The sequence below is a fragment of the Ambystoma mexicanum genome, chromosome 1q, assembly GCF_040938575.1.
Source record: "Ambystoma mexicanum isolate Mex_15411 chromosome 1q, UKY_AmexF1_1, whole genome shotgun sequence".
Classification (NCBI taxonomy): domain Eukaryota; kingdom Metazoa; phylum Chordata; class Amphibia; order Caudata; family Ambystomatidae; genus Ambystoma; species Ambystoma mexicanum.
The window spans coordinates 852,952,727-852,973,273 of record NC_090922.1 but is presented as its reverse complement, the minus strand read 5'-3'; the positions used below and the strand labels follow the sequence as shown (position 1 = coordinate 852,973,273).

Sequence of the window (20,547 nt, the reverse complement as noted above, 5' to 3'; positions counted from 1 at the left end):
GAAGCCTATTCAAAAGGGAAAAATACAGTGGTAAATGGAAATTTGTTACACTGGGTTTACCATGACAGGCAGCTCAGGGAAGGGGTTTAGCTTACAATAGGAAAATCGGTTTTCAATGACGAGGACAGAGGCACATTACAGGTAGATTTCTAGGCAAAAGGGATCGCTCACAATGGAACAACGGTTTGGTGTTTAATAGGACTGATGCAAATGGGAGTGTTCGTTTTGTAAGGCAAACAATACACGGAAAATTCGGTTTTCAGTTACAAGTAAACTAATTCTTTGGAGGCAATGCTTTAAAGACTATAATAATTAAATACAACACCAGGTACAAGATTGTTGGTTTTGAGACAACGATCTTGAAGCGTTAGTTTCAATGGTGAAATTAATTAACTAAAAAAAAAACTAAGGATTTAAACAGACAACTGAGAGGTTTTTAAAAGAGAGTTGCTAACATAGAGAGGCTAACAATACATTCTTCTATGGGAGGGTGACTGAATTACACTGGCAATTTGGGGTTTTCAATGGGGGAAATACTGGATGCAATGCTACACATATGAAGGGATTAAGCAATTTAGGACTGGAGTTATCTGCTACTTACAAAGCAAGCCTTAGTTTAGGATTCAGGACACACAGCTGGATCTCGGGACACTCTGGACAGCTAGGGTAAGGGGTCTGGTCACTCCACTCTCAAAGATAGTAAGGTTCAGCTTCCTTTCTTTCCATCTTCCTTCTCCTGTCTCTCCAGATTTTTGTCTCTCTCTAACCTAGTACAGTCCCCTTTATATAGCATGAATGACCTCACTAACTTTACAATCTAGGGGGGAGTACCCTGTAATTATCCCTCGCCAGGATTGGTACATTTCTCTCTGTCTCTCCGCCCCCAGTCATGATTGGTTCAAGGAAAGAGGGCACCATCTGTCTTTTTGCATTTATTACAATTCTTTGTTTGTATTACCACTTTTTGGCAAAAACTGGTTATGTCTCATAACTTCATAATTATACTAGCCCTGGCCATATGAAATAAATATGCGGTTTCAGTTGCTCATAGGGAATTAGGTAAGCCAATCGCCAACTCTGTACGATGTAGCATTGCCCTTTAGCACATTTTTGTCATTTTCATCAAATGTATAACGGTTATGACTCTGCAAATTATTCAGCATGTTCCTAATTTCGATGTCCACCCTTTCATCAAATCTCATAATTATCACATGTTCCGATCAGCCAGAAACTAGTCTTAACTGGCCATTTCAGCCCCCAAAGTCCTAAGGAAAAGCAATTAGTCTCTTTCAAACCGCCTGGAAATGACATGAAAAATAGCATAAAACAAAATTGATTCTTATTATGATTGCTCTGAAAATGACTAAAATGAAATCAGTCTTTTAATGTAACTTGGGAGTGCCTTGTTCCACCTGGGGGAGGGCAGCTCCCCCCTGCCACAGCCATCTGCCCCCCTGGGCTGAGCCTGTAACCAGAGGTTTTTATAAGTCTCTTGGAAGTGGTGTGGTTTTTTTTGAAGGGGGTGCAACAAGCACCTCACACCACCTGGTCAAGTTCTAGCCATACTTTGTCTCCTTTTGAAATCTTTGGGCTCCTGCTTTCATGTCTGCAGAGCAGGGAATTATGACGCCCTCTCCAGCATCACATTTTATTGGGGGATGGTTATAGGATATGTGTGATATCCAGTGGGAGTGGGGCTTTGTCATCATGAGTTGTTGCCTTCATGCCAGAACTGATTTTTCCTGTAGTAAGGGTCTATTCAAAGGTGACTGGAGTTGTGTGGGTTGGAACATAGTCTTCATTCGCTTTGGTAAACCCCCACATGATATTTCCCAGACATTTTCTGCGTGAGCAATGCTATCTTTCCACTGTGGCTTTTAAAGCCGTTTTCTTTTCACACGTGTGCAGGCTTTTTGCTTTTAATGTTTAAATGCTGTCTTTCAGGTCACAGGATTCCAAGTTCTCCTTGGGTGAATTCACATTTGCTGTTAGTGCATTGATAATGATGGGTAGGCCCCCTTTTCCCTTGGTTCTTTAAATTGACATGAACACAAAGAAAAAGCTAAGCTGTTTTTCTTTTGCAGTGCTTAAAGTGCTGCTGTTCATGTGAAAGGGAAAACAAAAGCTGTTTACTTTATAGTGTTGACATTCTTGCCCCTCGTGTGAAATAACAGTAAAACAGGGCTGTTTTTGGATGCAGTGTATAACTTCTGGTCATTCAGGTGAAAATAAAGTAAAGCAAGGCCGTTTTTGGTTGCAATGTAAAACTTCTTGTCATTCAGCTGAAAAGAAAGTGAAGCAGGGCCATTTTTGGTGGCAGTGTTTAAATGCTGCTGTTCAGGTGAGGACGGCTTCTTTCTAGGGCCTTTAAATGTACCCCACACCTGGGAAGAGTCATGATAATGCAGATTGCCTTTCCAGAAGGTATGTTGACCTTCTGAGTGAGATTACACTCTCGTGGGAGATCAGTTGCCCTAACCTCAGTCTGTGCATGAGAATCAGAATGTGCAAGGAGGATTCAGCCAAGGGGACCTAGTCAGACGGTCACCCCTATATGATGGACTTGTGGGATGGTAGGGCACATTGCGCATGTATGTGGGAGCCAAGGGAATGTACAGAATGGAAAATTCACAAGAGGGGGGACAGCTTATCCTTCGCCATATAGCAAACAAACTAGGGAAGGGTTTGCCCAAGATCAGACAGTGTATCAGACATACGCACCACAAATGCAACAGGCACAGCAACTAGAACAAGTACAAAGTGAATCCACCACAAGGGCATTCACAACATGTCCCCATGTACACAGCAGTATGCAAACACAGGACAATTACTGACACCTAGAATAGGTGGTGCCACTGTAGTGGGAGGGAATCCCTTTACAGGTACAGACGTATGCATATACCCACAATAGGACAGCTCACAGGGTGACTTGATGTGTTCAGTACTATCTGTGACACCACACCCCCAAGAAGAACCGCGGGTCGATGTGACAATAGGAGGCAAATCTTTTCCTTTCTTTGTAGACACTGGGTCTACTTGTTCATGTATACGAGAGGGGAAATACCCAATGTCGGGAATTGCCATGAATGCTCAATGGTTCTTGGGAGCTGCAAGTCCAGTTCCTGCTGAATTACCAGTCTCTATAGGAGAGTGTGACATGCCTGTCCCATTGTTCTATTCATGACAGACATAGATAATATTTTGGGAAGAGATTTAATGACAAAACTTAACATGACGATTTCATTTACTGACAAAGGGATAGTGTGTTCCACTCCTGGAATACACTATTTAAATGTGGGTGAATTTATATTGGCATTCACAGGGCAACTGGCTCTGTGAGGCGTTCCAATTGGGGCAGTTGTTTTCCATTATGGGTTAAGCATTCTATTAACATGGCTACCTTGCATAGTACAGACGACTGTGAGAATACCAGATGAATTTGCGTTCAGACCAGATACCTATGGATGAAGAGGGGGGACAGACTATCCCTATCGAGTTAGAAGCAGCCATAATATGAAGGGAAATGACAATGCGCGAAGGAACAGATGACAAAGGCAGACCATGGAGAACAGTGATTGCTCTCGAAAAGGGTATAGGTTGACTGACATTACTGACAATGACATGTTTAGAGATGATCCAACAGACGATGAAGTAGTGTTTTACATGAGCATCACATACTGGATAGGAATAGAGAAAAGGGAAGTTTCACAGAGAATGGTGATAATGCGGCAGCATCCAGCATTTTTTGAAGAAGACTTGGAGAAAGTGCCAAGCATCCTTTGGATAACAGGCCCCTATGATTTCGGACTGTTAAAGGGGCTAGGGAGAAGTCAAAATAAAGCTGAAACCAGGAGCAATTTTACCTCGAGGAAAACGGTACCCCCTGTCTCGAGAGACTGATGAGGGTATATTCAAGACTATTTCAGCACTGATGGAACAAGGTATTTTGGTACCGTCAGAATCATTGTATAATACCGTGGTGTACCCTGTGAAAAAATTAAGGGGAGGGTCGTGGAGATTCATACAGGACATGAGACCGATTACCCAGATTGTAGAAGCAGAGTTTCCTTTAGTTCCTAATCCGGATTCGACACTATGTAGTCTTCCAGTGGAAGCACAATATTTTACGGTGATTGATTTGAAAAATGCATTTTTCTCAATCCCGTTGCACAAAGACTCACGTCTTGATGTCATTTATGTTTCCAAGACTCATCTGAAACATACAAGGCTGCCCAAAGGGTACCGTGAGTCTCCATCGATCTTTAATATCGATTTAAAAAGTGCAGTGATACAATACGTAGATGACATTTTAATTTGTAGCACCACAGAAGATGAGACAAGTGTCATGATGCCTACCCCCGGGCATCCGGATCAAGTCCATCAGCCCCGGGAGCAGGCATCCAGAAACTCATTAAAACCCCAACAGCCCCGGCTGGGGGCTGTTTGGATTCAGTCATGGCGCCATAGGCGCCAGGCTCATAGACTTTACTTACCTTATGCAGACCATGCTGCAAATGAGTCCAAGCCAACGTGAGGCCTGGATGGGACTATTTTATTACAGGGACTATTTTTTACTAGGGTGTGGTTCTGGGGAACTTCTTACCTGGGACTACTTTGCAGCCTATTTAAACCACGCCCGAACAGCAGCTCATGCTTCGTGTTATTCTGCATCCGAAACGCAACGCTCACTGTGTCTGCAAGTCAGCATCCAGTCTTCTGCCACGCCCGCCTCGAATCCGGAGCTCCTAGACATGTGGGGAAAACAAAAGCAATAACAAGGTGAGCCGAGAAAACCGACAAAGACAATCTCTTTGCCACCATAGGCTTACCTGCTTTACCACCGGAGGTATTATCCTTTAATTCGCCGCATCTTTCTATGCCACACCTATAAAGGGAGAGAAAACAGCAAGTTAAACTCATGCAACTTTTACCAGACAGTGTTTGGTAATACAGGCTCTTACCTGAACGCCATCAGCTGCCGCTAGGCAATATTCTTTTGGACCCAGCTGCAACCTAACGAGGGAATGGAACAAGAGTGAACATTGAACATATTGAACTCTTTGAACTTTACAGACACTGGAGTCAATATTCCTCCGGAACTCCTCCAGTACCTTCAAACTAGTGAAGTAACTGGTTTCTACGCGCCCCTGCATGCCATGCAGGATGGAGAGCTCATCATTTAAAAACATAAGGTGAGGTTACCAAGAGGGTATATCGGAGATGATTAGTGGGGAGAACGAGAACAGTTGGGGGGCCATCACTAAAGTCCACGGGTGGCTAAACCACTTGCAAGAGAATACTTCTACTAGTCCAGCAGACAAAATTAGGCGGGCCAGTCCAGACTGTAATCTCCTCACTACGCATCATGTTGGTGGAGACCGCAGCTGTCCGGGTCCGATCGACACCCTGTGGGAACCAGGTGAGCGTAACAGAACACGAAGCCTATCTACAAATCCCCACCCGGGCATAATGGAGACCTCAGAAACCGACCAACTAGCCCAATTGTTAAGAGAACTTAGGGCAGAAGTGCACTCCGCGCACCAAGAAACTAATGCCCTCAGGAGAGAACTGATTGTGTCAAAGGAGCGCACTGATGATCTTGCCAGACAACTGCTGCAAAACCAAGCCGGGCAAACACCACTACCTGGAGTTGGGGGGAATTCAACCCCCGTTTCATCGAGCAGCCCTGTGCAAGTGGTTCTACCATGGAGCATTCCTTTAGCTCCACCGAACGCTTTGCTGGGGACCTGAAAAGGTTCGCCGTGTTCATGAACCAATGCCGCTTGGACTTTTTATGCAGACCAGGAGCTTTTCCAAACGACCAAGCCAAAGTAGCCTTTGTACTGTTATACCTTAGTGGCAGCGCAGTGGATTGGTCAATTCCATTAGTCAACCAGGATGACCCTCTTCTTCGGATTTTCAGGGTTTTCAATTGAGCATGGAAAGACTATTCGCCAGACAGTCACAGGGACAGGCCCTGGATAACGAACTTCTAACCCTACGACAAGGAAACCAGGACCTGCTAACTTATATCACAACCTTCAATAGGTTGGTGGTGGAAACCGGATGGCCAGAGGTAAAGCGAATTAAATTATTTCATCATGGACTTCGGGGTGAACTCAAAGATGTTTTGGCCCAAGTTGTGAACCCACCTCAGGATTGCGCAGAATATAGACTTAGTGGTCCAGCTAGACCACCGACTTCAGAATAGAAAAGCTGATAGAGCTAAATTTGAGAATCGGGTATTGGTTAAACCCAATGTTAATCCCGAAGGAACAGATGCATCAGAGCCAATGCAGATCGGGGGGGGGTTAAGGGACCCTTAACTCAAAAAGAAAGAGAAAGGAGACGACAGATGCAGTTGTGTCTGTACTGTGGGGCCTCAGGACATTTTCTACGGGATTGCCCTATAAAACCATCCAAGAAAGTAGTCGGAGTTGCTGATAGAAATCAAACAGAGCCTGATTCGGGAAACGACCACGCCCGACAAGCGTAGAGGTCCGCTTGCCGAGCTTAAAGGACACTCAGAGCTCGCACCTAATCATACCAATGGTCCTTATTGATCCAAGGCAGCCATCACGTATGCACGCAGTTAGGGCATACATTGATAGCGGGGCCGTAGGAAACTATGTGGACCACGAATTGGCTTCTAGGATGAATCTACCTCTCTGCAAAAAGACCACTTCGGATTTTATCACCACAGTCAATGGAACTGAAATTGCCTCTGGGCCTGTAACTCATTCCACCACAGAGATGACACTGTTGGGTCAATATGAGCATCAAGAGACTATTGTGTTTGACCTAATCAAAGCCCCGCAGTTCCAAATAATACTGGGGATACCTTGGTTGGAAACATATAATCCTTGTATTGATTGGCGAGAGAAGAGAGTAACCTTCCCGGAGTGTGCACACACCTGTTACCCGGAAAAAACCTTGAACAAAAGCCTGGTCACAGTCGCTAATCCAGTTACATCAGGAATATCAAGAATTCCAGGATGTTTTCCAAAAAGAACAGGCAAACACCTTACCACCTAATAGATCATACGATTGTCAAATCAACCTCATACCCGGTGCACAACCTCCATGCAGTAGGATCCACGCCCTTACGGAACCCGAAAACCGTCACCTACGACAATACTTGGACCCATACCTTGCTAATGGCTTCATTCGTCCATCTATGTCCCCCGCATCTTCAGCTTTATTCTTCGTTCCCAAAAAGGAAGGTGACCTCAGAACGTGCATAGACTACTGCGCATTAAACCAGATCACGGTGAAGAACCGATATCCATTGCCTCTGATCCCCGAACTACTAGACTCTCCCCTTTCCCCTTTCTCCCCTCTCCCCTTTTATTACAAAATTGATCAATGCCTCCTTTGCCACTGGCTCCATCCCTACTAACCTAAAACAATCCTGGTTACTACCTCTACTGAAAAAACCTACACTCGACCCAGCCACACCCACAAACTACCGACCCATAACTACTGTTCCCTTTCTACTAAAAATTCTGGACAAGGTTGCCTATGTACAAATACAGAAGCACTTGGAAGAACACAACCTCTTAGGCTCTAGACAATCTGGATTCCGTCCCCAACACGGGACTGAAACCGCCCTTATTGACTTGAAAGCGCAGATCGATTCGCTCAGAGACAACGGACAAGCCGCCCTACTCCTCCTCCTCGACCTATCTGCAGCCTTCGATCTGGTCGATCACTCCGTCCTTTGCTCACACCTCCACTCCTCGGCTCATTTCTCCAGCGAGGCCATCACCTGGATCACATCCTTCCTTAACGGCAGGACTATGAGGGTCTTCTCTCCCACGGCGGCAGCAGACCCTATACCCATCACCTGTGGTGTTCCTCAGGGCTCTTGTGTCTCCCCCACATTATATAACATATTTACCAAGCCCCTTTTCGATGATTTGGATCATCTTGGTATCACCTACACTAACTATGCAGATGATACTCAGATCCTCCTTCCGCTTTCAGGAGATTATGGAAAGGATTTGGCCTTGTTAAATAGGGTGTACATCATCATCCAGGCATGGATGGCTACTCATGGACTATGCCTGAATGATGATAAAACAGAACTCATCATCTTAGGCACCACAATCAGTATAAAGAAACTTGGCCCGGCTTATAAATCCTTCATGATTGACGGGAACAACATCAAAGTCGGACTGGAGGTCAAAACATTGGGATTCTATCTAGACTCCAATTTTTCCCTCAAAAGACAAGTGAGCTCCCTTGCATCCTCCACGGCTTACACGTGCAAATTAATCCGTGCAGCCAAACCTTTCCTGTCCGACACTAGTTGTCTGACACTCGCCAGATCCCTCATACTGTCTCGCCTTGACTACTGTAACGCCCTCTACCTAGGATCCACCAAGGCCATCACCAATAAACTGCAAACCCTTCAGAACAACGCTCTCAGAGCAGCTCTGGGCATCTCCAGAAGAGAACACATTACAGGATTCAGCCAACAGAACAATTGGCTCCCCACCAGAGATAAAATTCTCTTAAAAACGGCATCCCTCACCCACAAGTCTCTCAACAACGCAGCCCCAACCTACCTGATCAACAGGTTCCACAAACTATCCTCCTCAAGACCCATCAGAACCGCATACAAAGATTGCTTATCTTTCAATCAATGGATTCGAGATCACTTATCGACCAGGTTGTAAGAATGGTAAGGCAGACGCTTTATCCCGAATTGGGATGGGAGAAGCATATTCGAACCCGGAACCAGTGCCTATAATTCCTGAACAAAGAATTCTTGGGATAACTACTCTACAGACCTTAGACGATATTCATTTAAAGATCCAACAACTTTTCCATTCAGCAGCCCTGCAGGACTAGGTTAAAAAGGGCCCAGATTATTCAGTTGTCAATGACCTACCTTACTATCAAGGGCGTCTATTTCTACCACACAAGAAACTACAAGAACAAGTCATCTCCAATTACCATGAAGCTCTGATGGAAGGGCACCCAGGTATTGCAAAAACTGAAGCTAAAATTAAAAGACAATTTTGGTGGCCCACCTGGCGAAAAGATGTAAAGTCATTTGTACTGTCTTGTGGCATCTGCGCCCAGAACAAAAGTCAAAAGAAGAAAACAGATGGTCTTTTACAACCTTTAGATATTCCACCCACACCATGGCACACTTTGGGCCTCATTACATGGATGGCGGAGAACCATGGCGCTATTAGCGCCATGGTTCATGCCGGTAAAATACTGGCACTGCCTTGGCGAAAAGGGGAATTACTGCCCCATTCCAAGGTTGGCGGGGCGATAATTCCCCCTTCCACCATTGCCCTTCCCCATTCCCATTTTTGCCCCATAGGGCATAATGGGAATGGGTGAAGACGCTAATTACTGCACCACAATTTGCGGTACCGTAATTAGCTCCTTGGGTCCCTTTGCGGGTTGGTTTTTAACGCCTGCAAAAAGCAGGCGTTAAATTCCCCAACCCGCAAAGGGACCTCGTAGTAAGGCGGTAAGGATTTACCAGTACCGGTAAAATACCGGTACCGGTAAACCCTTACCGCCATCCGTGTAATGAGGCCCTTTGTCTTTAGACTTTATTACAGATCTACCGCCATGTAATGGATTCAACACCATTCTAGTTATTGTGGATCTTTTTTCCAAGATGGCCCACTTTATTCCTTTAAAAGGATTAACTTCTGCTTCAATCTTGGCCAAGGAATTTCTCAAAAATATAGTTCGACTACATGGATATCCTTCCGTATTGATCTCTGACCGAGGTAGTCAGTTCATTTCGCAATTTTGGCAGAAGTGTTGTCAATTGGCACAAATCCACGTAAGGTTATCAACCAGTCACCATCCCCAAACCGATGGTCAGACGGAGAGAACCAACCAGACTCTTGAACAATACCTACGTTGTATGCTCCACCAAACCGAAAGTAATTGGAAGGACATTTTATGGATTTCTGAATACACATACAATAACTCTGTACATTCAGAAACCGGACAAAGCCCCTTTTATACCATATATGGACATCATCCTCGAACCTCAGAACTCGATTTGCCCCAGTATTTAGAAATGCCGGCAGTAACTTGTCTGCATTCTACTATTACACAAGCTTTTAAAGAGGCAACAAAACATGTGAAACAAGCAAAAGAGAAATACAAGAAAAATGCTGATCAACATAGAAGTGAGACCCCACCATATCGAATCGGAGACCAAGTTTGGCTGGCTACAAGACATATACCGCTGAAAGGAACTCAGACTTTTAACCCTAGATATTTGGGACCTTACACCATTAAGGCCATTATCAAACCGGTGGCCGTCAAATTAGAATTGCCCTCTAATATGCGGATTCATCCTGTCTTTCATGTTTCACTTCTAAAACCAGTTCAACCCGGGACAAGATTAACCAAACCACCTGACCCCATCCTAATAGATGGAGAACCTGAATTCGAGGTAAAAAACATCCTGGACTCTAAAATGGTTAAATCAAGACCTTTTTATTTAATCGACTGGAAGGGTTACGGACCACAAGAAAGGTCATGGGAACCTAGTGACCACGTTCATGCTCCTCGATTGATGAAAAAATTCCATCGGGACTTCCCAGACAAGCCAGGGCCAAGGGGAAGAACAACTTTAGGAGGGGCCTTGGAGGGGGAAGTGCTGTCATGATGCCTACCCCCGGGCATCCGGATCGAGTCCATCGGCTCCAGGAGCAGGCATCCAGATACACATTAAAAACCCAACAGCCCCAGCTGGGGGCTGTTTGGATTCAGTCCTGGTGCCTTAGGCCCCAGGCTCATCATAGAAATCAGTCCTGGCGCCATAGGCGCCAGGCTCATAGACTTTATTACCTTATACAGACCATGCTGCAAATGAGTCCAAGCCAACGTGAGGCCTGGATGGGACTATTTTATTACAGGGACTATTTTTAACTCGGGTGTGGTTCTGGTGAACTTCTTACCTGGGACTACTTTGCAGGCTATTTAAACCATGCCCGAACAGCAGCTCATGCTTCGTGTTATTCTGCATCCAGCAGCGTAACGCTCATCGTGTCTGCAAGTCAGCATCCAGTCTTCTGCCACGCCCGCCTCGCATCCGGAGCTCCTAGACAAAAGGAAAAGAAAGGAGAAGAGGTTAGATCACAGACATTATTTGATTCATTACCTGATTCCGGACCTAGCACATCTCCGAGCCTGGAAAGGACATTATTTCAGCACGCGTCACTTCGCCAGCAGCAGCGCCGTGTTATACTCACCAGTCCACCGCATCTTTCAACTCGGCGCTGCCTCCATCATTTTCTTCGTCGAAAACCAGCACCTGGGGGGAAAACAAAAGGAATAACAAGGTGAGCCGAGAAAACCGACAAAGACAATCTCTTTGCCACCATAGGCTTACCTGCTTTACCACCGGAGGTATTATCCTTTAATTCACCGCATCTTTCTATGCCGCACCTATAAAGGGAGAGAAAACAGCAAGTTAAACTCATGCAACTTTTACTGGACAGTGTTTGGTAATACAGACTCTTACCTGAATGCCATCAGCTGCCTCCAGGCAATATTCTTTTGGACCCAGCTGCAACCTAACGAGGGAATGGAACAAGAGTGAACATCGGACATATTGAACTCTTTGAACTTTATAGACACTGGAGTCAATATTCCTCCAGAACTCCTCCAGTACCTTCAAACCAGTGAAGTAAATGGTATCTACGCGCCCCTGCATGCCATGCAGGATGGAGAGCTCATCATTTAAAAACATAAGGTGAAGTTACCAAGAGGGGATATCGGAGGTGATTAGTGGGGAGAACGAGAACAGTTGGGGGGGCCATCACTAAAGTCCACGGGTGGCTAAATCCCTTTCTCCACTTGCAGGACAATACTTCTATGAGTCCAGGAGACAAGATTAGGCGGGCCAGTCCAGACTGTCATCTCTTCACTACCCATCACGTTGGTGGAGACCGCAGCTGTCCGGGTCCGATCGACGCCCCTGTGGGAACCAGGTGAGCATAACAACAAGATTCGATTCAGTTGATGGCTATCCTAGCAGACAAAGGATACAAAGTAGACAAAGTAAAGCTACAGTATTGTCAAGAAGAGGTGTTATACATAGGACAGTTGATTTCATGTGAGGGAAGAAAGGTGACACCTGAAAGAGCTGAGGCTATTATGAAAACTGCAAAACCGCAAACAGTAAAACAGATGCAACCTTTTTTGGGACTAGGTAATTATGTTAGAGCCTGGATATTTGATTACAGTTCATACACAAGACCCCTTTTGCAGGCTTTAAAAAGGCACAAGTGGACAAAGTTACAATAGAATGGACTGAGGAGATGGAGGAGGGATTTGAAGAGTTGAAAAAAGCAATTTGTACAACTCCTGTTTTAGGAATTGCCAATTATGCTGAGGAGTTCTTTTTATTCTCGCGGACGAATGGGACAGTCATGACTACACTGCTTACACAGAGGACCACATTGGGGTATAAGCCTCTGGCGTATTACAGTGGGATCTTAGACCCAGTTATGAAAGGACACTTTCCTTGCGAACAGTCATTGGCAGCCACTGCGTTCATAATTGACAAGTCTACAAGCATTGTAATGGGCTGCTCTGACACTTTTTATGGAACGTGCTTTGTTTGCCATTTTAGAGAAACCCAAGGGCACATTGACATCTCAGAGAGGTTCTGGCTGCTTATGAAGCAATGATTTCGAACCCAACAATCAAAATTGTCAGATGTAAAATAGTGAATCCAGCCACATTTTGTAGCTGAGCCAGTGGCAGAGAAGGATCATTATTGATGGATCTTCAAAAATTGATCAGGCTAGTGGGGAGAGACATTCTGGCGCAGCTGTAGTAAGGCATAGAGCAAATGGCGAGTTTGAAGTGGTAGCAAGTGCAAGACAACCGTCTCACTTTTCGGTGCAAGCAGCAGAATTGGTAGTGCTCATTGTCGTGCTTGAGAAACACAAAGGGCAGGAAGTGACGGTGTACAGTGACTCCGCCTATGTCAACTGTACATGCAAGGCTAACATGCTGGGAAAGGAGGGGCTACCTCCGTGTGATGGCACTCCAGTGGCTTTATTGGACAGGCTTATTAAGCCGCTACAACTCCCTTTAGCCATCATGGTCATTAAACGTGCCGCTCACACTAAGCAAACCGACTTTATTTCTTGCGGAAACGAAGCCACAGACGCAGAGGCCAAGAGGGTTGCATATTCTACAGATATTTCAGGTTTTGATACTCCAAATGTTAAAGAAAAGGTAGTGACAGTTAAGGTGATACAAGAAGGGTTTATAACTACTGTTGACCCAATTAATGGAGATTCATGGAAGTGCTCCACAGGAAGAGCAGGAATTATGGAAGCAAAGGGGGTGTTCTTTATCACCCTCGGAAACATTATGTTGTCAAGACAGCACTGGAAAGCCAGTAATGCCAGTAGCATTGTTAAAGGTCGCACTTGAAAAACTGCATTATCGTGCGCATGTAACTAGGGAAAGTCTTGCATCAACAATTGCGGAAGACTGGTTTATTCTAAATATGTCAGAACACGTTGCATTTTATGTAGTAAACTGCATCGTATGCCAAAATGTTACCACTGCAACCGATTAGAGTTATTCCTCGACTGAATGGTCAGTTTCAGCATTTACATATTGACTATGCTGATATGCTGCAGGTGTGTAGTGGATACAGGTATCTGATAGTGATGGTGTGTCCTTTCTCCAGGTGGATCGAGACAGGTCTGTATACACACCCTGAAGCCACTAGCACTGCAATGTTTTTAGTGTGCAATGTCTTTCCAAGATGGGGTGTGTGTGAAGTGCTGAGATCCGATAATGGGCCACATTCTGTCAATGTGTTAGGATTCCTTTGGGATTGTTATGGAGGAGATGGAGGAAGCACCATTCTTGCTATAAGCAGTGGAATGCAAAATGGCGCCTCCTTGGTTCCATCTCGGTAATTCACAGGGAGCGCTCAAGCCTTTTTCAACATAGCGGCACGCTCACTACCCGTTCTATATCAGTCATCACAATGAACGGGTAGGTGCGTCGCTTCTGTCTCGCTCCGTTGTGCCTAAGCCTCTTGCCTCTGCACTACGAACTTTTGCTACTTCATTAGCGTTGTTTGTTTCTCTATCTCCGTCTTTCCCCTCTCCAGTCCTTTCAGCTCTCTTCATTGTGTTTCTTCGTGGAACCTACTCATTCCTTCCATTTTTCCTTTTCTTCTACCTTCCATCCTTCTATCTGCTCTTACTTTTATCTGTTTACTTTCCTTTGGCGATTCTTGCCGCCGGTTTTCCTCTGCCTAATTAGGAATTGTCCCATTCCGTCTTTCAACCCACTGTTACCTACCGCCGTCCTGGTTTTCTCTGCTGCCCTCCTGGAGCCCCTGCACTTCTTACTCTAGTCGGCAATCACTACTCCTCCTCAACCTTGTGACTTTCTCTGTGCAGCTCCTCGGCAACTTACCAGTAGTTTCTTTGCAAGCCGCACACATTGCTTCTCGCAATCTACTTACCATCATTCTACGATTGCTACAGGCTCCACTCCGCTAGGATCCATCTACAGCACCCCGAAAACCTACTACTTCGGAACTTGGAGTGTCTTCCGGAATATTACGACTAATTAGGTTTTCTTCCCCACGAGGGTTCCCCAAGGGTACTGCCCCTGTGGTGCACAGAGCCTGGTTACTGGCCTCTGGACGCCGTCGGGGACGTATTCCCATTTCTACTGTTCCAACACTGCCAGCATCTGCACAAGACTGCAACTGTGAGTACCTAAACATGTTTCTGAATAGCACAATGAAGTTTTTGAACAGATAGGGCTTGCGTAAAGCATACGTTTTCTTCTGCTTATCACCGGCAAGCGAACGGAATATGTAAGACTCAATGGTCTCCTTAAAGAAAGGATTGCCAAACTCAAATTGACATTGAAAAAGCGGTATATGTCTTGTAGCCAGCCAAACTTGGTCTCCGATTCGATATGGTGGGGTCTCACTTCTATGTTGATCAGCATTTTTGCTTGCCCTTAGATTTATATGCCCTAAGGGATCACTCTGAGTCAGACCGCCACCTCACACCCCATGAACTAATGACTGGGAGGTGGATGAAAGCACCTCTTGCACATCCACCGAGGAGTAGAAGTGATGCACAGAGTACACCAAAAATGTTAGGAAACGAGTTACAAGATTATCTAGCATGTATGACCGCTAGTATCTCTCATTTCAGATCAACTCAAGCGCCAGGGCGATCGGTCTCAGAACACAGATGAAAACAATTCAGCAACCAAACCTTTTAAACTATTATCAGCACCCCAACTATTTGCTGGCAATTGTATCCTAATTAGAAACTTTACTAGGAAGTGGTACATCCCACACTTTAATGGCCCATTTATTGGTGAAAATGTCACTCCCTCAGCAGTAAAATTGCAAGGCAGACACGTGTGGATTCATCTAAATGATGTGAAGCTGTGCCGCCTCCAATGATCCATAAGCACGACAAAAAACAAAATGTCAGTGTGTGCAGACTCGATCGATGACAAAGACGAAGGATAATAAATCAACTAGCTGATTAAAAATGCTGATTTGCATTTGAACTGTGACTCCCCTAGGACACTCCTTATAGATATTATAGTAGGCGTGTAGAAATAGAACGTCCCGGTATAGAACGTATACTTAGATCTTCCCCTTGAACCAACCACAACCCCCCATAGGTTTTTCTTATTTGCCACGTAGTATGAGGTCACTTATGATGAATTTTTAGTACTTAATTATAATTTTGTTTGAAATGCATTGAGAACACGATCAGGAGTTCATTGATGTCTGTTGTAACTCCCTGTTTTAGACAATTGATAATAAAACAGTCGAACAAGACTTTGCCAACTTCCTGAGTCGGTCTGATTATATGATGTAAGAGTTAATCTGCATCCCACCCATTGCATGACTTGTTACTGATTAAGGACCATACGTTCAGAAGTTGTCCCGATGGTGCAGATTTGGTGAGAGGCTGAGGTCCATTCCAGTGCTTGAGTCCAGGTCACCAGAAGCCGTCCACAGGGCTCAAAAGAATCAAAAGTCAGAAAATCGCCATATTCAATAACTCAACCTCAAAAGTGACCTATGCACCAGTCACCATCAGAAGTCATTGACGGTCCCAGGGGACTTACTTCCATCTGCCAAGCCTTTAAGGAGCCCACAGCAAGTTTCACCTCCTCAGGACTTCTAGAGTCGTAGAAATCGCCGACCAATGGAGAGCACCGTGAAGAGTAAAACTGTTGCACTTCCGAAAGACTCTTATTCCTTTTTATTGTTAGACTCAGCATCCCAGTGGCTCCTTCTTCCAAAGGAGTCCATCCTCGGAGGGAATGGTTTTGTAAAGCCACAAAACTCTGCCACTTCGCCTGCCAAGGTACCAAAGGTACTGTGATGAGGAAGAGCATTTTATAGCCTCACCAGTCATTCAGAGGTCCCCGATTCATCTTGGATGGATCCTGCTGTACTCTGGCCTCTGAGGTACTTTGGGGTGGTAGAACCTTTTAAAAGAAAGCACAAAGTCATTGAACATTATTGGACTGGGATGTAAAAGACAACAAAAGTTACTCCCTACCTTTTCTATTACAGGTTGGGAAGGTGGGGGGGTCTTCACTCAGAATTACTTGTCTAGTCTAAAGAAAGCATTTTGCCACTGTTCATAACTAACCTGCCTTTCTTTCCTATTAAATGCTGGTAACACCTTACTGAAGAATTCACCTGCCATTTAAAACTGTAGTTAGTGCAGTTCTTACTGAATTTAAGTATTGTGTTGTACCACATAGAGTGTATATATTTACCATTCTCTGAATAAGTATTCCATATAAAAAGTGTTATTATTTAAATGTATCTACTGTTGGTAGAAGTAGCAAACCTTATTTTGTATAAGGAAGCTGTGTTATCACCTAACGTAGTGTGTGGACATTCCTTTGTGGGGGCTTTGGGTTAACACTGTACTCAGGAACCTGCCTGCATCAACCTCCTGAAAGTATTACTCTTCACCCCAGCTACATTACCCAGATTGTTTTCATCGCCATGTTCTTAATTTTTTATATTGTTTCCCCTACAGGTGGATTTTTGCTGTTGGTTTAATAGTCAGCTACTTTCATATTGGTGTGTTTAATTAAAGTATATATACATATATATTTATTAAACCTCTATTGGACATTACTTTATTGTAGAATCTAGTACTATTGTTGTTTGGATTTCCACCGTTATCACATTCACACTCCTCTAAAAGTATAGCCTGCCCTTGGCCCATATTATCCCAAAAGGCAAAGGAGTTATACCTCTTGACTGTACCTGTATCACCTTTATGACAAGGATAACTGTTGGTTTGTAGTTGTCTGGACTGAGTATGCAGTTTAGCAACTATTCGTGCATGTACTCCTGTAGAGCCGTAGTCATCCTGTCACACTGATGAACATCATTAGGGATTTGATATAAAATAAAAAACGGTGTAATTGACGTTATAGACATTTCCAAGCATTTATAATTGCTACACCAATGGGATACATTATAAGCTCTGCACAGGTCTTGAACGCCAGGTGTCCTGCCTGAGCTATGTCAAGAAAGGGGTCTCTCTTCCAGCAGTACGGTTAGCAAAGATTAACTGTTTAGGAGCCTCCAAACATTTGAGGAAGCTAGGGGGGTGGAGGAATCCCAGCGGAGCAGAAGTAATATGAAGTCCCCAGCTCATTTACACATTCCTCTGGGGGGATGGGAAATGGAGGTACACAGTGACAGCTTTCTTTTCTCAGTGATTGCCTCTCACTCCACTTACTAAATGCACAAGGGCTTCTTAGTGCTTTGGTTTTCTCACCCACCTTCAAAATGCTCCTGTGGTTCTGTGTGCTTTGGCCTTCTTCTATACCCACTGAATGCAAATATGCCTCAGTTGTGTGCCCACAGTTGTGTGTGGTGTTATCAGTGATTTGGCCTTCTTCACTACCTATTAAATGTGCATGGGGAATTCAGGGCTATGCCTTCTCCTCCAACATTTAAATGCGAGTGTGCTTAACATTGGTTTGATGCTCTCATGCAGCTACACAATGCATGTTGAGTTCTCAGCGCTTTGGCCTTATCCTCGTCCTACAAAATGTACCTGGACCTCTCTGTGCTGCCCTTCGCCTCCTCCTACTGAATGCACATTGGATTCTCAGTGGTTTGGCCTTCTACTAAGATTACAAAATGCACTTGGGTTTCTCAATGCTTTGGCCTTCTCCTACACCAAATAAAGGTACACACGGTTCAGAGTGCTTTGGAATTCTGCTCTGCCTAAAACATGCACCTAGGTGTATCACTGTATTTGCTCTTCTGTACTGCCTACTAACCTTACAGGGAATTCTCAGTGTGTGAACCTTCTCCTCTGCCTGATAGATTCATGTGCAGTGCTCAGTTCATTGGACATTTCCTAGGCCTACAAAATGCACCTGTGGCTCTCAGTGATTCGGTCTACTCCTATACCCACTAAATACATCTATCAATCATATATGTAATTAAATGTATTTGTTTGAAAGGTTCAACCAAATAAAAAATAAAAAAAATGCATGTGGGGTTATCAGAACTTTGGCCTTCAGCCTCCATCTATGAAAGCCATGTGAGGGTTTCAGTGCTTTGCTCTTCTCCTACCAGATGCACATGGGAGTCTCATTGCTTTTGCCTTCCCCTGCACCTACAAAATATACCTAGGGTTCTCAGTGATTTAGCCTCCTTGTCAGTTTACTAAATGCTCACAGAGTTCCCAGTGCTATGGTCTTTTTATAAGTCTACAAAATGCACATATAGTTCTCAGTACTTTGAACTTCTCTGATCCCTACACAATGCGTATAGGATTCGAAGTGCTTTGCTCTTCTGATCTGAATACTAAATGCGGGGGGTGGTTGTTAGTGCTTTGGCTTTCTCCTATGCGTATAAATTGCATATGGAGTTCCAGTGCTTTGACATTCTCCTCTTCATACTAAGTGCACATGTGGTTCTCAGGAATTTGACTTCTCCTACTACTAAATATATGAGCTTTTCATTGGTTTGTCCCTCATCTCCACCTACAAAATACATGAGATGTATACTGCCACTCTGTCCAAAATGGAATTCTAATGTCCTAACTCTTCCTAGGCCCTCTTTTTGATGTTTAATTCTACTGTAACGTACACTATCCTAGCTACAATTCCCTTCCGGGATAAGGCTGAACCACTCCTGCCTATTCAAATTTCAACCATTGACTTTCCCAAGTTTCTACTCACCAGAGTGCATATTGAAGCAAGGTCGAACCAAGTATAATTTCATATATATATTAACTTAGAATAAACCTTTAAAGTACTGCCTAGTCAAACCACTTGTATTTCTAGGGATTTGAGGTTTCAACTATTTTTCTGCGCATGGTTAGTAATCATTTCTTAATCCTGTCATAGTGTTATAAGCTTGTTATTCTTCAAAACACTTATAAAAAAACACGTACTCGAGTTGGTACGCGTTTCACTGAATATCTTACCAGTCTTTCTTATCAATAAAGCCGATGTGCTGTTGGAGTTGAAAAAGTGCAGCTTGAATGCAGCTGCAACTTTTCATTACTAAGGTTTTAGTAAAATAAGCTTTTTTTAATTTAATGAAAATTGAGGCAATGGGTTATTTTTATATATTTTGACTGGTTAGAGCTAGAGAAAGAGTCACAATTAATTATCTTTTTAAGCAAAATATGTGAAAGATTTCCTTCTTGAATCTTTGACATTTGTTTGAACCTTTCACACATGTGCCAGAGTCTCCTACGTAAAATAGATGATTGGGGTTTTCGTATCGCAGAGGTGATTTACTTGTTGCATATGTTCTGACACAGAAAGCTGCAGTTGTAATTTAACAGTTACGTAGCTTTCAAAATGTATACATCTTTTAGAAGGTCTAGCCAACCCATCCCCCCAGATGTTTTGGCCTACAACTCCCATGATCCCTGACCACTGAAGGGATATTTACGCTGACACATCTGGAGGTTGACAAGTTGGCTATTCCATTAGCCCATACAATATGAATGTTTTATGTATTGCATATTGCACTTTTACTTCTAAACAACATGCAACTATGAATAATGTAAAACGTATTATTATGATGTTAAAAGGGTGAAATTTGGTTAAACACTCTTATCTTACCATACATCATTAATATTACAGTGGGTTTGAAAAACAACAAACTCATTTTACCTGCTTTGTGAGTAGGACCGTCTTTGCAGCTAATAATTCACACACACCACAGAGCTACAATTAGCCATCACTGGAAGTTCACCTCCAGACGAGAGCAACGCATCAATGCTTTATGTGTTTGCAAATCAACTGAAACGTTTGCGTTTTGGCTTCATTCAGGACATGCAGGACATGACTTTGTCTTGTAGGTGAGTGCCATTTTATAAATAGTTTTATCAACCGAAGACTAACAAAGATAAAACACACAAACACATAGGCCCCCATTCCAAGTCTGGCCGTAGTCCGGCAGAATTACCGCCGAACTACCACCAAATGAAAATACGGTTACTGCCACTTGGTACCGTGGGTTTA

The 20,547-nt window shown here is 44.0% G+C and overlaps 1 protein-coding gene across 4 annotated transcripts in view; it reads left to right on the top strand.

Moving 5' to 3' along the window:
- LOC138538055 (complement factor H-like) overlaps window positions 1-20,547 on the top strand; it is a 981,558-nt gene that overhangs the window by 245,028 nt on the left and 715,983 nt on the right. The gene's annotated exons all lie outside the window — the stretch shown is intronic.